A 13,925-nucleotide genomic window follows, 5' to 3' on the forward strand; every position below is an offset into this window, starting at 1 on the left:
CTATCAGAACTCCGCAAGTTAAGGGTGCTTGGGCGAGAGTAGCACTAGGATGGGTGACCTTTTGCGAAGTCCTTATATTTCACCCATTTTCTTAGGAAGTCCTCGTGTTGCACCCATTTTTTTGCAGATGATTCTTTCGACGATACGCGCGACTTGAATTATGGTCCTCAGGTTTATTCGCAAATGTGAGTCACGGCACCGTAACATTTTACTTTATATTAGAACGAGCACGGGAGGTGCAGTGCGCACGCACAAGGAAACAAATGACGGGAGGGGGAAGAAAGGAGAAGGAGTTTATGTATTTGCAGCACAGAATTAAACGGGTGTGATCATACCAGCAATAATGCACCGGATCCCGTCAGAACTCCGTTGTGAAGTGTGCTTGGGCGAGATTAGTACTCGGATGGGTGACCTCCTGGGATGTCCTCGTGTCGCACCAATTTTTTTTCAGACGGGTCGTTCGACGTTACGCACGTCTGGAACTAGGGTCCGCTGGTTTATACGCAAATGTGAGTCAAGAAGCAGGGGCATTTTAATCGATATTAGAACGAGAATGAGAGGGGAAGTGTGAACGCACAAGGAAACAAATTACGGGAGGGGGAAGAAAGGAGAAGGAGTGTATGTATTTGCAGCGTGAAATTAAACAGGTGCGATCATACCAGCACTAAAGCTCCTGATTCCATCAGAACTCCGCAGTTAAGTGTGCTTCGGAAAAAGTAATACTCGGATGGGTGACCACTTGGGAAGCCCTCGTGTTGCACCAATTTTTTTTCGGATGGGTTGTTCGACGTTACGCACGAATGGAATTATAAACCGCCGGTTCATTTGCAAAGGTGAGTCACGGTGCCGGGGCATATTACTTGATATTAGAATGAGAAGGAGAGATGCAGAGTGTATGCACAAGGAAACAAATGAAGGGAGGGGGGATGGAGGGAGAAAAAGTGTATGTATTTTCAGCAAGAAATGAAACAGGTGCGATCATACCAGCATTAATGCAACGGATTCTATCAGAACTCCGTAGGTAAGGGTGCTTGGGCGAGAGTAGTACTAGCATGGGTTACCTCCTGCGAAGTCCTTATATTTCACCCATTTTCTTAGAAAGTCCTCGTGTTGCACCCATTTTTTTGCAGATGATTCTTTCGACGATACGCGCGACTTGAATTATGGTCCTCAGGTTTATTCGCAAATGTGAGTCACGGCACCGTAGCATTTTACTTGATATTAGAACGAGCACGGGAGGTGCAGTGCGCACGCACAAGGAAACAAATGACGGGAGGGGGAAGAAAGAAGAAGGAATTTATGTATTTGCAGCGCAAAATTAAACGGGTGCTATCATACCAGCTCTAATGCACCGGATCCCATCAAAACTCCGCAGTTAACTGTGCTTGGGCGAGAGTAGTACTCGGATGGGTGACCTCCTGGGAAGTCCTCGTATCGCAACAATTTTTTTTCAGCACGAAATGAAACAGGTGCTATCATACCAGCACTAATGCAACGGATTCTATCAGAATTCCGTAGGTAAGGGTGCTTGGGCGAGAGTAGTACTAGCATGGGTTACCTCCTGCGAAGTCCTTATATTTCACCCATTTTCTTGTGAAGTTCTTGTGTTGCACCCATTTTTTTGCAGATGATTCTTTCGACGTTACGCGCGACTTGAATTATGGTCCTCAGGTTTATTCGCAAATGTGAGTCACGGCGCCGTGGCATTTTACTTGATATGTGAACGAGAACGGGAGGTGCAGTTCGCACGCACAAGGACACAAATGACGGGAGGGGGAAGAAAGGGGAATGAGTTTATGTATTTGCAGCGGAAAATTAACAGGTTCGATCATACCAGCACTATTGCACCGGATCCCATCAGAACTCTGTAGTTAAGTGTGCTTGGGCGAGATTAGTACTCAGATGGGTGACCTCCTGGGAAGTCCTCGTGTTGCACCAATTTTTTTTCAGACGGGTCGTTCGACGTTACGCGCGTCTGGAACTAGAGTCCGCTAGTTTATACGCAAATGTGAGTCAAGAAGTAGGGGCATTTTAATAGATATTATAACGAGAATGAGAGGTGAAGTGTGAACGCACAAGGAAACAAATGACGGGAGGGGGAAGAAAGGAGAAGGAGTGTATGTATTTACAGCGCGAAATTAAACAGGTGCGATCATACCAGCACTAAAGCCCCGGATCCCATCAGAACTCCGCAGTTAAGTGTGCTTGGGCGAGAGTAGTACTCGGATGGGTGACCACTTGGGAAGCCCTCGTGTTGTACCTATTTTTTTTCGGATGGGTTGTTCGACGTTACGCGCGAATGGTATAAACTGCTGGTTCATTTGCAGAGGTGACTCACGGTTCATTTGCATATTACTTGATATTAGAACGAGAAGGAGAGATGCATAGTGCACGCACAAGGAAATAAATGACGGGAGGGGGGATGGAGGGAGAAAAAGTGTATGTATTTGCAGCACAGAATGAAACATGAGCAATCATACCAGCACCAATGCAACAGATTCTATCAGAACTCCGTAAGTTAAGGGTGCTTGGGCGAGAGTAGCACTAGGATGGGTGACTCATGCGAAGTCTTTATATTTCACCCATTTTCTTGGGAGGTCCTCGTGTTGCACCCATCTTTTTGCAGATGATTCTTTCGACGTTACGCGCGACTTGATTTATGGTCCGCAGGTTTATTCGCAAATGTGAGTCACGGCGCCGTGGCATTTTACTTGATATTAGAACAAGTACGGGAGGTGCAGTGCGCACGCACAAGGAAACAAATGACGGGAGGAGGAAGAAAAGAGAAGGAGTGTATGTATTTGAAGCGCAAAATTAAACAAGTGGCATCATACCAGCACTTATGCACTGGATCCCATCAGAACTCTGCAGTTAAGGGTGCTTGGGCGAGAGTAGTACTCGGATGGGTGACCTCTTGGGAAGTCCTCGTATCGCAATAATTTTTTTTCAGATGGGTCGTTCGACGTTACGCGCGACTGGAACTATGGTCCACTAGTTTATACGCAAATGTGAGTCAAGAATCAGGGGCATTTTAATCGATATTCGAACGAGAAGGAGATGTGCAGTGTGAACGCACAAGGAAACAAATGATGGGAGGGGGGGAGGAAAGAAGGAGTGTATGTATTTTCAGCACGAAATTAAATAGGTGCGGTCACACCAACACTAATGCACCGGATCCCATCAGAACTCCGCAGTTAAGTGTGCTTTGCCGAAAGTAGTACAATGATGGGTTACCTCCTGGGAAGTTCTCGTGTTGCACCCATTTTTTTTTTTTCAGATTTGCCGTTCGACGTTACGCGCGACTTTAATTATGGTCCGCAGATTTATTCGCAAATGTGAGTCACGGCGCCGTGGCATTTTACTTGATATTTGAACGAGAACGAGAGGTCCAGTGCGCACGCACAAGGAAACAAATGACCGGAGGGGGAAGAAAGGAGAAGGAATTTATGTATTTGCAGCGCGAAATTAAACAGGTTCGATCATACCAGCACTAATGCACCGGATTCCATCAGAACTCCGCAGTTAAGTGTGCTTGGGTGAGAGTAGTACTCGGATGGGTGACCTCTTGGGAAGTCCTCGTATCGCAACAATTTTTTTTCAGATGAGTCGTTCGACGTTACGCGCGACTGGAACTATGGTCCGCTAGTTTATACGCAAATGTGAGTCAAGAATCAGGGGCATTTTAATCGATATTAGAACGAGAAGGAGAGGTGCAATGTGAACGCACAAGAAAACAAATGATGGGAGGGGGGGAGGGAAGAAGGAGTGTATGTATTTGCAGCGCGAAATTAAACAGGTACGATCATACCAGCACAAATGCACCGGATCTTATCAGAACTCCGCAGTTAAGTGTGCTTTGGCGAAAGTAGTACAATAATGGGTTACCTCGTGGGAATTTCTCGTGTTGCACCCATTTTCTTTTTTTCAGATGTGCCGTTCGACGTTATGCGCGACTTTAATTATGGTTCGCAGATATATTCGCAAATGTGAGTCACGGTGTCGTGGCATTTGACTTGATATTTGAACGAGAACGAGAGGTGCAGTGTGCACGCACAATGAAACAAATGACGGGAGGGGGAAGAAAGGAGAAGGAGTTTATGTTTTTGCAGTGCAAAATTAAACAGGTGCGATCATACCAGCACTAATGCACCGGATCCTATCAGAACTCCGCAGTTAAGTGTGCTTGGGCGAGAGTAGTACTCGGATGGGTGACCTCTTGGGAAGTCCTCGTGTCGCACTAATTTTTTTTTCAAACGGGTCGTTCGACGTTACGCTCGACTGGAACTAGGGTCCACTGGTTTATACGCAAATGTGAGTCAAGAAGCAGGGGCATTTTAATCGATATTAGAACGAGAAGGAGAGATGCATAGTGCACGCACAAGGAAACAAATGACGGGAGGGGGGATAGAGGGAGAAAAAGTGTATGTATTTGCAGCGCAGAATGAAACATGAGCAATCATACCAGCACCAATGCAACGTATTCTATCAGAACTCCGCAAGTTAAGGGTGCTTGGGCGAGAGTAGCACTAGGATGGGTGACCTCATGCAAAGTCCTTATATTTCACCCATTTCTTAGGAAGTCCTCGTGTTCCACCCATTTTTTTGCAGATGATTCTTTCGATGATACGCGCGACTTGAATTATGGTCCTCAAGTTTATTCTCAAATGTGAGTCACGGCACCGTAGCATTTTACTTTATATTAGAAGGAGCACGGGAGGTGCAGTGCGCACGCACAAGGAAACAAATGACAGGAGGGGGAAGAAAGGAGAAGTTGTTTATGTATTTACAGTGCGGAATTAAACGGGTGCGATCATACCAGTACTAATGCACTGGATCCCGTCAGAACTCCGCAGTTAAGTGTGCTTTGGCGAGAGTAGTACTCGGATTGGTGACCTCCTGGGAAGTCCTCGTGTCGCACCAATTTTTTTTCAGACGGGTCGTTCGACGTTACGCGCGACTGGAACTAGGATCCGCTGGTTTATACGCAAATGTGAGTCAAGAAGCAGGGGCATTTTAATCGATATTAGAACGAGAAGGACAGGTGCAGTGTGAACGCACAAGGAAACAATCGATTGGAGGGGGAGGGAAGGAGAAGGAGTGTATGTATTTTCAGCACGAAATGAAACAGGTGCTATCATACCAGCACTAATGCAACGGATTCTATCAGAACTCCGAAGGTAAGGGTGCTTGGGCGAGAGTAGTACTAGCATGGGTTACCTCCTGCGAAGTCCTTATATTTCACCCATTTTCTTGTGAAGTCCTCGTGTTGCACCCATTTTTTAACAGATGATTCTTTCGACGTTACGCGCGACTTGAATTATGGTCCTCGTGCCGCAGTAATTTTTTTTTTTCAGACGGGTCGTTCGACGTTACGTGCGACTAGAACTAGGGTCCACTGGTTTATACGCAAATGTGAGTCAAGAAGCAGGGGCATTTTAATCGATATTAGAACGAGAAGGAGAGATGCAGAGTGCACGCACAAGGAAACAAATGACGGGAGGGGTAGGGAAGGAGAAAGAGTGTATGTATTTTCAGCACGAAATGAAACAGGTGCGATCATACCAGCACTAATGCATCGGATTCTATCAGAACTCCGTAGGTAAGGTGCTTGGGCGAGAGTAGTACTAGAATGGGTTACCTCCTGCGAAGTCCTTATATTTCACCCAATTTCTTGTGAAGTCCTCGTGTTGCACCCATTTTTTAACAGATGATTCTTTCGATGTTACGCGCGACTTGAATTATGGTCCTCATGTTTATTCACAAATGTGAGTCACGGCACCGTAGTATTTTACTTGATATTAGAACGAGCACGGGAGGTGCAGTGCGCACGCACAAGGAAAGAAATGACGGGAGGGGGAGGAAAGGAGAAGGAGTTTATGTATTTGCAGCGCAGAATTAAGCGGGTGCGATCATACCAGCACTAATGCACTGGATCCCATCAGAACTCTGCAGTTAAGTTTGCTTGGGCGAGAGTAGTACTCGGATGGGTGAGCTCTTGGGAAGTCCTTGTGTCGCACCAATTTTTTTTTAGACGGATCGTTCGACGTTACACGCGATTGGAACTATGGTCTGCTGGTTTATACGCAAATGTGAGTCAAGAAGCAGGGGCATTTTAATCGATATTAGAACGAGAAGGAGAGGTGCAGTGTGAACGCACAAGGAAACAATTGATGGGAGGGGGAGGGAAGGAGAAGGAGTGTATGTATTTTCAGCACGAAATGAAACAGGTGCGATCATACCAGCACCAATGCATCGGATTCTATCAGAACTCAGTAGGTAATGGTGCTTGGGCGAGAGTAGTACTAGCATGGGTTACCTCCTGCGAAGTCCTTATATTTCACCCATTTTCTTGTGAAGTCCTCGTGTTGCACCCATTTTTTTGCAGATGATTCTTTCGACATTACGCGCGACTTGAATTATGGTGCTCAGGTTTATTCGCAAATGTGAGTCACGGTGCCGTGGCATTTTACTTGATATTTGAACGAGAACGTGAGGTGCATTGCGCACGTACAAGGAAACAAATGATAGGAGGGGGAAGAAAGGAGAAGGAGTTTATGTATTTGCAGCGCGAAATTAAACAGGTGCGATCATACCAGCACTAATGCACCGGATCCCATAAGAACTCCGCAGTTAAGTGTGCTTGGGCGAGAGTAGTACTCGGATGGGTGGCCTCCTAGGAAGTCCTCGTGTCGCACTAATTTTTTTTTCAGACGGGTAGTTCGACGTTACGCGCGACTGGAACTAGGGTCCACTGGTTTATACGCAAATGTGAGTCAAGTAGCAGGGGCATTTTAATCGATATTAGAACGAGAAGGAGAGATGCAGAGTGCACGCACAAGGAAACAAATGACGGGAGGGGGGATGGAGGGAGAAAAAGTGTATGTATTTGCAGCGCAGAATGAAACATGAGCAATCATTCCAGCTCCAATGCAACGGATTCTATCAGAACTCCGCAAGTTAAGGGTGCTTGGGCGAGAGTAGCACTAGGATGGGTGACCTACTGCGAAGTCCTTATATTTCACCCATTTTCTTAGGAAGTCCTGTGTTGCACCCATTTTTTTGCAGATGATTCTTTCGACGATATGCGCGAGTTGAATTATGGTCCTCAGGTTTATTCGCAAATGTGAGTCACGGCACTGTAGCATTTTACTTGATATTAGAACGAGAACGGGAGCTGCAGTGCGCACGCACAAGGAAACAAATGACGGGAGGGGGACGAAAGGGGAATGAGTTTATCTATTTGCAGCGCGAAATTAAACAGATGAAATTATTCCAGCACTAATGCACCGGATCCCATCAGAACTCTGCAGTTAAGTGCGCTTGGGCGAGAGTTGTACTCGGATGGGTGACCTCTTGGGAAGTCCTCGTGTCGCACCAATTTTTTTTCAGACGGGTCGTTCGACGTTACGCGCGACTGGAACTAGGGTCCGCTGATTTATGCGCAAATGTGAGTCAAGAAGCAGGAGCATTTTAATCGATATTAGAACGAGAATGAGAGGTGAAGTGTGAACGCACAAGAAAATAAATGACCGGAGGGGGAAGAAAGGAGAAGGAGTGTATGTATTTGCAGTGCAAAATTAAACAGGTGCGATCATACCAGCACTAAAGCTCCGGATCCCGTCAGAACTCCGCAGTTAAGTGTGCTTGGGCGAGGGTAGTACTCGGATGGGTGACCACTTGGGAAGCCCTCGTGTTGCACCTATTTTTTTTCGGATGGGTTGTTCGACGTTACGCGCGAATGGAATTATAAACCGCTGGTTCATTTGCAAATGTGAGTCACAGTGCCGGGGCATATTACTAGATATTAGAACGAGAAAGAGAGATGCAGAGTGCACGCACAAGGAAACAAATGACGGGAAGGGGGATGGGAGGAGAAAGAGTGTATGTATTTGCAGTGCAGAATGAAACATGAGGGATCATACCAGCACTAATGCAACGGATTCTATCAGAACTCCGCAGTTAAGGGTGCTTGGGCGAAAAAAGTACTCGGATGGGTGACCTCCTGCGAAGTCCTTATATTTCACCCATTTTCTCGGGAGGTCCTCGTGTTGCACCCATCTTTTTGCAGATGATTCTTTCGACGTTACGCGCGACTTGATTTATGATCCGCAAGTTTATTCGCAAATGTGAATCACGGCGCCATGGCATTTTACTTGATATTAGAACGAGTACAGGTAGGTGCAGTGCGCACGCACAAGGAAACAAATGACGGGATGAGGAAGAAAAGAGAATGAGTGTATGTATTTGCAGCGCGAAATTAAACAGGTGGATCATAACAGCACTAATGCACCGGATCCCATCAGAACTCTGCAGTTAAGTGTGCTTGGGCGAGATTAGTACTCGGATGGGTGACCTCCTTGGAAGTCCTCGTGTCGCACCAATTTTTTTTTCAGACGGGTCGTTCGACGTTACGCGCGACTAGAACGATGGTCCGTTGGTTTATACGCAAATGTGAGTCAAGAAGCATGGGCATTTTAATCGATATTAGAACGAGAATGAGAGGTGAAGTGTGAACGCAAAAGGAAACAAATGATGGGATGGGGGATGGAGGGAGAAAAAGTGTATGTATTTGCAGCGCAGAATGAAACATGAGCAATCATACCAACACAAATGCAACAGATTCTATCAGAACTCCGCAAGTTAAGGGTGCTTTGGCGAGAGTAGCACTAGGATGGGTGACCTCCTTCGAAGTCCTTATATTTCACCTATTTTCTTTGGAAGTCCTCGTGTTGCACCCATTTTTTTGCAGATGATTCTTTCGACGATTCGCGCGACTTGAATTATGGTCCTCAGGTTTATTCACAAATGTGAGTCACGGCACCGTAGCATTTTACTTGATATTAGAACGAGCACGGGAGGTGCAGTGCGCACGCACAAGAAAACAAATGACGGGAGGGGGAAGAAAGGAGAAGGAGTTTATGTATTTGCAGCGCAGAATTAAATGGGTGCGATCATACCAGCACTAATGAACCGGATCCCATCAGAACTCCGCAGTTAAGTGTGCTTGGGCGAGAGTAGTACTCGGATGGGTGACCTCCTAGGAAGTCCTCGTGTCGCACCAATCTTTTTTCAGACGGGTCATTCGACGTTACGCGCGTTTGGAACTAGGGTCCGCTAGTTTATACACAAATGTGAGTCAAGAAGCAGGGGCATTTTAATCGATATTAGAACGAGAATGAGAGGTGAAGTGTGAACGCACAAGAAAACAAATGACGGGAGGGGGAAGAAAGGAGAAGGAGTTTATGTATTTGCAGCGCGAAATTAAACAGGTGCGATCATACCAGCACTAATGCACCGGATCCCATCAGAACTCCACAGTTAAGAGTTCTTGGGCGAGAGTAGTACTCGGATGGGTGTCCTCCTGGGAAGTCCTCGTGTCGCACTAATTTTTTTTTCAGACGGTTCGTTCGACGTTACGCGCGACTGGAACTAGGGTCCACTTGTTTATACGCAAATGTGAGTCAAGAAGCAGGGGCATTTTAATCGATATTAGAACGAGAAGGAGAGATGCAGAGTGCACGCACAAGGAAACAAATAACGGGAGGGGGGATGGAGGGAGAAAAAGTGTATGTATTTGCAGCGCAGAATGAAACATGAGCAATCATACCAGCACCAATGCAACGGATTCTATCAGAACTCTGCAAGTTGAGGGTGCTTGGGCGAGAGTAGCATTAGAATGGGTGAGCTCATGCGAAGTCCTTATATTTCACCCATTTTCTTAGGAAGTCCTCGTGTTCCACCCATTTTTTTGCAGATGATTCTTTCGACGATACGCGCGACCTGAATTATGGTCCTCAGGTTTATTCACAAATGTGAGTCACGGCACCGTAGCATTTTACTTGATATTAGAACGAGCACGGGAGGTGCAGTGCGCACGCACAAGGAAACAAATGACAGGAGGGGGAAGAAAGGAGAAGGAGTTTATGTATTTGCAGCGCGGAATTAAACGGGTGCGATCATACTAGCACTAATGCACCGGATCCCGTCAGAACTCTGCAGTTAAGTGTGCTTTGGCGAGAGTAGTACTCGGATTGGTGACCTCCTGGGAAGTCCTCGTGTCGCACCAATTTTTTTTCAGACGGGTCGTTCGACGTTACGCGCGACTGGAATTAGGGTCCGCTGGTTTATACGCAAATGTGAGTCAAGAAGCAGGGGCATTTTAATCGATATTAGAACGAGAAGGAGAGGTGCAGTGTGAACGCACAAGGAAACAATTGATGGGAGGGGGAAGGAAGGAGAAGGAGTGTATGTATTTTCAGCAAGAAATGAAACAGGTGCGATCATACCAGCACTAATGCAACGGATTCTATCAGAGCTCCGTAGGTAAGGGTGCTTGGGGGAGAGTAGTACTAGCATGGGTTACCTCCTGCGAAGTCCTTATATTTCACCCATTTTCTTGTGAAGTCCTCGTGTTGCACCCATTTTTTTGCAGATGATTCTTTCGACCTTACGCGCGACTTTAATTATGGTCCGCAGATTTATTCGCAAATATGAGTCACGGCGCCGTGGCATTTTATTTGAAATTAGAACGAGAACGGGAGGTGCAGTGCGCACGCACAACGAAACAAATGACGGGAGGGGGAAGAAAGGGGAATGAGTTTATGTATTTGCAGCCCAAAAATAAACAGGTGCGATCATACCAGCACTAATGCAGCAGATCCCATCAGAACTCCGCAGTTATGTGTGCCTTGGCGAGAGTAGTACTCGGATTGGTGACCTCCTAGGAAGTCCTCGTGTCGCACTAATTTTTTTTCAGACGGGTCGTTCGACGTTACGCGCGACTGGAACTAGGGTCCACTGGTTTATACGGAAATGTGAGTCAAGAAGCAGGGGCATTTTAATCGATATTAGAACGAGAAAGAGAGGTGCAGTGTGAACGCACAAGGAAACAATTGATGCGAGGGGGAGGGAAGGAGAAGGAGTGTTTGTATTTTCAGCACGAAATGAAACAGGTGCGATCATACCAGCACTAATTCAACGGATTCCATCAGAACTCCGTAGGTAAGGGTGCTTGGGTGAGAGTAGTACTAGCATGGGTTACCTTCTCCGAAGTCCTTATATTTCACCCATTTTCTTGTGAAGTCCACGTGTTACACCCATTTTTTTGCAGATGATTCTTTCGACGTTACGCGCGACTTGAATTATGGTCCTCAGGTTTATTCGCAAATGTGATTCTCGGCGCTGTAGCATTTTACTTGATATTAGAACGAGAACGGGAGGTTCAGTGCGCACGCAGAAGGACACAAATGACGGGAGGGGGAAGAAAGGGGAATGAGTTTATGTATTTGCAGTGCGAAATTAAACAGGTGCCATCATACCAGCACTAATGCACCGGATCCCATCAGAACTCCGCAGTGAAGTGTGCTTGGGCGAGATTAGTACTCGGATGGGTAACCTCCTGGGAAGTCCTCGTGTCACATTAATTTGTTTTCAGACGGGTCGTTCAACGGTACGCGCGTCTGGAACTAGGGTCCGCTGGTTTATACGCAAATGTGAGTCAAGAAGCAGGGGCATTTTAATCGATATTAGAACGAGAATGAGAGGTGAAGTGTGAATGCACAAGGAAACAAATGATGGGAGGGGGGAAGGGAAGAAGGAGTGTATGTATTTTCAGCACGAAATTAAACAGGTGCGGTCACACCAGCACAAATGCACCGGATCCCATCAGAACTCCGCAGTTAAGTGTGCTTTGGCGAAAGTAGTACAATGATGGGTTACCTCCTGGGAAGTTCTCGTGTTGCATCCATTTTCTTTTTTTCAGATGTGCCGTTCGACGTTACGCGCGACTTTAATTATGGTCCGCAGATTTATTCGCAATTGTGAGTCACGGCGCCGTGGCATTTTACTTGATATTTGAACGAGAACGAGAGGTGCAGTGCGCACGCACAAGGAAACAAATGACGGGAGGGGGAAGAAATGAGAAGGAGTTTATGTATTTGCAGCGCAAAATTAAACAGGTGCGATCATACCAGCACTAATGCTCCGGATCCCATTAGAACTCCGCAATTAAGTGTGCTTGGGCGAGAGTAGTACTCGGATGGGTGACATCCTGGGAAGTCCTCGTGTCGCACTAATTTTTTTTTTCAGACGGGTCGTTCGACGTTACGCGCAACTGGAACTAGGGTCCATTGGTTTATACGCAAAGGTGAGTCAAGAAGCAGGGGCATTTTAATCGATATTAGAACGAGAAGGAGAGATGCAGAGTGCACGCACAAGGAAACAAATGACGGGAGGGGGGATGGAGGGAGAAAAAGTGTATGTATTTGCAGCGCAGAATGAAAGATGAGCAATCATACCAGAACCAATGCAACGGATTCTATCAGAACTCCGCAAGTTAAGGGTCCTTGGGCAAGACTAGCACTAGGATGGGTGACCTCCTGCGAAGTCCTTATATTTCACCCATTTTCATAGGAAGTCCTCGTATTGCACCCATTTTTTTGCAGATGATTCTTTCGACGATACGCGCGACTTGAATTATGGTCCTCAGGTTTATTCGCAAAAGTGAGTCACGGCACCGTAGCATTTTACCTGATATTAGAACTAGCACGGGAGGTGCAGTGCGCACGCACAAGGAAACAAATGATGGGAGGGGGAAGAAAGGAGAAGGAGTTTATGTATTTACAGTGCGGAATTAAACGGGTGCGATCATACCAGCACTAATCCACCGGATCCCATCAGAACTCCGCAGTTATGTGTGCTTGGGCGAGAGTAGTACTCGGATGGGTGACCTCCTGGGAAGTTCTCGTGTCGCACCAATTTTTTTTCAGACGGGTCATTCGACGTTACGCACGACTGGAACTAGGGTCCGCTGGTTTATACGCAAATGTGAGTCAAGAAGAAGGGGCATTTTAATCGATATTAGAACGAGAAGGAGAGGTGCAGTGTGAACGCACAAGGAAACAATTGATGGGAGGGAAGGAGAAGGAGTGTATGTATTTTCAGCACCAAATGAAACAGGTGCGATCATACCAGCACCAATGCAACGGATTCTCTCAGAACTCCGTAAGTAAGGGTGCTTGGGCGAGAGTAGTACTAGCATGGGTTACCTCCTGCGAAGTCCTTATATTTCACCCATTTTCTTGTGAAGTCCTCGTGTTGCACCCATTTTTTTGCAGATGATTCTTTCGACGATACGCGCGACTTGAATTATGGTCCTCAGGTTTATTCGCAAATGTGAGTCACGACACCGTAGCATTTTACTTGATATTAGAAGGAGCACGGGAGGTGCAGTTCGCGCGCACAAGGAAACAAATGACGGGAGGGGGAAGAAAGGAGAAGGAGTTTATGTATTTGCAGCGCGAAATTAAACAGGTGCGATCATACCAGCACTAATGCACCGGATCCCATCAGAACTCCGCAGTTAAGTGTGCTTTGGCGAAAGTAGTACAATGATGGGTTACCTCCTGGGAAGTTCTCGTGTTGCACCCATTTTCTTTTTTTCATATGTGTCGTTCGACGTTACGCGCGTCTTTAATTATGGTCCTCAGGTTTATTCGCAAATGTGAGTCACGACACCGTAGCATTTTACTTGATATTAGAACGAGCACGGGAGGTGCAGTTCGCACGCACAAGGAAACAAATGAAGGGAGGGGGAAGAAAGGAGAAGGAGTTTATGTATTTGCAGCGCGAAATTAAACAGGTGCGATCATACCAGCACTAATGCACCGGATCCCATCAGAACTCCACAGTTAAGAGTTCTTGGGCGAGAGTAGTACTCGGATGGGTGTCCTCCTGGGAAGTCCTCGTGTCGCACTAATTTTTTTTTCAGACGGTTCGTTCAACGTTACGCGCGACTGGAACTAGGGTCCACTTGTTTATACGCAAATGTGAGTCAAGAAGCAGGGGCATTTTATTCGATATTAGAACGAGAAGGAGAGATGCAGAGTGCACGCACAAGGAAACAAATAACGGGAGGGGGGATGGAG

The 13,925-nt window shown here is 46.5% G+C and overlaps 4 non-coding genes and 22 pseudogenes across 4 annotated transcripts; all 26 read left to right on the plus strand.

Moving 5' to 3' along the window:
• Nucleotides 1–321: 321 nt before the first annotated feature.
• LOC148262083 (5S ribosomal RNA) lies at nt 322–440 on the plus strand (annotated as a pseudogene).
• An 884-nt stretch (nt 441–1,324) lies between these two features.
• Nucleotides 1,325–1,443, plus strand: LOC148262084 (5S ribosomal RNA; annotated as a pseudogene).
• A 377-nt stretch (nt 1,444–1,820) lies between these two features.
• Nucleotides 1,821–1,939, plus strand: LOC148262085 (5S ribosomal RNA; annotated as a pseudogene).
• A 205-nt stretch (nt 1,940–2,144) lies between these two features.
• On the plus strand, nt 2,145–2,263 carry LOC148262086 (5S ribosomal RNA). The gene has a single exon (XR_015819579.1). It is a non-coding gene; the product is annotated as a 5S ribosomal RNA (ribosomal RNA).
• A 558-nt stretch (nt 2,264–2,821) lies between these two features.
• LOC148262087 (5S ribosomal RNA) lies at nt 2,822–2,939 on the plus strand (annotated as a pseudogene).
• Nucleotides 2,940–3,143: 204 nt separating this feature from the next.
• LOC148262088 (5S ribosomal RNA) lies at nt 3,144–3,262 on the plus strand (annotated as a pseudogene).
• A 209-nt stretch (nt 3,263–3,471) lies between these two features.
• On the plus strand, nt 3,472–3,590 carry LOC148262089 (5S ribosomal RNA; annotated as a pseudogene).
• A 204-nt stretch (nt 3,591–3,794) lies between these two features.
• On the plus strand, nt 3,795–3,913 carry LOC148262090 (5S ribosomal RNA; annotated as a pseudogene).
• Nucleotides 3,914–4,122: 209 nt separating this feature from the next.
• Nucleotides 4,123–4,241, plus strand: LOC148262091 (5S ribosomal RNA). The gene has a single exon (XR_015820057.1). It is a non-coding gene; the product is annotated as a 5S ribosomal RNA (ribosomal RNA).
• A 561-nt stretch (nt 4,242–4,802) lies between these two features.
• Nucleotides 4,803–4,921, plus strand: LOC148262092 (5S ribosomal RNA; annotated as a pseudogene).
• A 980-nt stretch (nt 4,922–5,901) lies between these two features.
• On the plus strand, nt 5,902–6,020 carry LOC148262093 (5S ribosomal RNA; annotated as a pseudogene).
• Nucleotides 6,021–6,579: 559 nt separating this feature from the next.
• Nucleotides 6,580–6,698, plus strand: LOC148262094 (5S ribosomal RNA; annotated as a pseudogene).
• Nucleotides 6,699–7,259: 561 nt separating this feature from the next.
• Nucleotides 7,260–7,378, plus strand: LOC148262095 (5S ribosomal RNA; annotated as a pseudogene).
• A 205-nt stretch (nt 7,379–7,583) lies between these two features.
• LOC148262096 (5S ribosomal RNA) lies at nt 7,584–7,702 on the plus strand. Its single transcript, XR_015819612.1, has one exon. It is a non-coding gene; the product is annotated as a 5S ribosomal RNA (ribosomal RNA).
• A 561-nt stretch (nt 7,703–8,263) lies between these two features.
• LOC148262097 (5S ribosomal RNA) lies at nt 8,264–8,381 on the plus strand (annotated as a pseudogene).
• A 562-nt stretch (nt 8,382–8,943) lies between these two features.
• On the plus strand, nt 8,944–9,062 carry LOC148262098 (5S ribosomal RNA; annotated as a pseudogene).
• Nucleotides 9,063–9,267: 205 nt separating this feature from the next.
• LOC148262099 (5S ribosomal RNA) lies at nt 9,268–9,386 on the plus strand (annotated as a pseudogene).
• A 562-nt stretch (nt 9,387–9,948) lies between these two features.
• LOC148262100 (5S ribosomal RNA) lies at nt 9,949–10,067 on the plus strand (annotated as a pseudogene).
• Nucleotides 10,068–10,626: 559 nt separating this feature from the next.
• On the plus strand, nt 10,627–10,745 carry LOC148262101 (5S ribosomal RNA; annotated as a pseudogene).
• A 205-nt stretch (nt 10,746–10,950) lies between these two features.
• On the plus strand, nt 10,951–11,069 carry LOC148262102 (5S ribosomal RNA; annotated as a pseudogene).
• A 235-nt stretch (nt 11,070–11,304) lies between these two features.
• Nucleotides 11,305–11,423, plus strand: LOC148262103 (5S ribosomal RNA; annotated as a pseudogene).
• Nucleotides 11,424–11,627: 204 nt separating this feature from the next.
• LOC148262104 (5S ribosomal RNA) lies at nt 11,628–11,746 on the plus strand (annotated as a pseudogene).
• Nucleotides 11,747–11,955: 209 nt separating this feature from the next.
• LOC148262105 (5S ribosomal RNA) lies at nt 11,956–12,074 on the plus strand (annotated as a pseudogene).
• Nucleotides 12,075–12,637: 563 nt separating this feature from the next.
• Nucleotides 12,638–12,756, plus strand: LOC148262106 (5S ribosomal RNA). Its single transcript, XR_015819954.1, has one exon. It is a non-coding gene; the product is annotated as a 5S ribosomal RNA (ribosomal RNA).
• Nucleotides 12,757–13,309: 553 nt separating this feature from the next.
• LOC148262107 (5S ribosomal RNA) lies at nt 13,310–13,428 on the plus strand (annotated as a pseudogene).
• A 209-nt stretch (nt 13,429–13,637) lies between these two features.
• LOC148262108 (5S ribosomal RNA) lies at nt 13,638–13,756 on the plus strand (annotated as a pseudogene).
• Nucleotides 13,757–13,925: the final 169 nt, after the last annotated feature.

This window comes from Carica papaya, chromosome 5 (genome assembly GCF_054855325.1).
Source record: "Carica papaya isolate Zhongbai chromosome 5, ASM5485532v1, whole genome shotgun sequence".
NCBI classification, from domain to species: Eukaryota; Viridiplantae; Streptophyta; class Magnoliopsida; order Brassicales; family Caricaceae; genus Carica; species Carica papaya.